The sequence below is a fragment of the Panicum virgatum genome, chromosome 1N, assembly GCF_016808335.1.
Source record: "Panicum virgatum strain AP13 chromosome 1N, P.virgatum_v5, whole genome shotgun sequence".
Classification (NCBI taxonomy): domain Eukaryota; kingdom Viridiplantae; phylum Streptophyta; class Magnoliopsida; order Poales; family Poaceae; genus Panicum; species Panicum virgatum.
The window spans coordinates 57,148,243-57,149,460 of record NC_053145.1 but is presented as its reverse complement, the minus strand read 5'-3'; the positions used below and the strand labels follow the sequence as shown (position 1 = coordinate 57,149,460).

Genomic DNA, 1,218 nt, shown 5'->3' with positions numbered 1-1,218 from the left:
TGAATACAAGATTAGCTGGGCATTTAATTAGATATGTTACACTAAATGGAATGGAATCTGAATAAACTTGAAAAGGAAAAACTAGGAAAGCAAAAGGATTTCAATTTGGCTTTTAAATCATAACCTAATGAATGAAAGAATTGACTTAATATCAAATAATCTTGATCAAGCAGGAAAAATACATAGTAAGTGTAAAACAATTAGAAGTCCATCTTCTGGATGTAGCCTTCACTTTGCCAAAGAATTGTTCCATTGCCAACAGAGCTTGTTGTGTCATGTCACAACTGGAGCATTCTGTCGAGCACCTTTCAAGCAACAGTTATGACGTGAGGAGAAGTGCTGATAGATTCAGGAAACAGTATATGAAGGAGGCATAGAGCAGCCCCGTCACTCTCAAGGACCAAGCACGGCCGCTGTTGCCTGATGCTTCATCCATAAGTTTGGCACATCCATGGCGGAGGGAAGGAGATGACGGAGTCGATGTACCGTGGAAAGGGTCAGAATAATATGCGTACCTGAATCGTTGTTTACTGAGTCGCGAACACATCCAACAGGAGGCGTAGCGAGGAAGAGGAAAACAGAACAAGCAAGAGCAAATCACAGAAACTACGGGAGGTCAACATGGAGAATGGAGGAAACGGCAGCGAGCACGCATGGAGGAAGCTGGCGAAACGCAAGACGCAGCAAATCGCGAAGAGCAAAAAGCGATTCCAACTTCGACGGCACAGGCGGCAGAGAGGAGAAAAGACCAAGATAGCAGAAGCAAGGAAGACCTACTCCCTCCGTTTCTAAATAACTATAGCTTTGGCTTTCTAAGAAATAACTTTAATTAATTTTAAATCACATACCGATTCGTCACGTCAAAGCCTCAAGTTGTTAAAAAATATTAATATTTATAATACATAATTAATATCATTAGATAAATCTTTTAATCTAATTTTTTAATAAATTTATTTGGAGATACAAATGTTTTACATTTTTTTTATAAATCGAGTCAAATTTGTGGCATACACTCCAACAGCGACAGTTAAAAGGGACAGAGTGTTACCGACCAGTTACCAGCACCTACTACTACGCCAAGAGCTAAGGGAGAGCGGGAAGCGGCAAGGCGCCACCGCAAGCCGAACACCCGGTTTGTTGGGCCGGACTGGATCGCGAATGTAACAGGCTAGGCCCAAGTGAGAGAGTGGTGAGGAAGTAGTATATGAGATGCCTCCC

General features: G+C 42.0%; 1 long non-coding RNA gene across 1 annotated transcript; it reads right to left on the bottom strand.

The window, feature by feature from the left end:
• Nucleotides 1-772, bottom strand: LOC120656907. Its single transcript, XR_005668035.1, has 2 exons — nt 516-772; nt 1-305 (listed from the first exon to the last, which is right to left on the bottom strand). It is a non-coding gene; the product is annotated as an uncharacterized LOC120656907 (long non-coding RNA).
• Nucleotides 773-1,218: the final 446 nt, after the last annotated feature.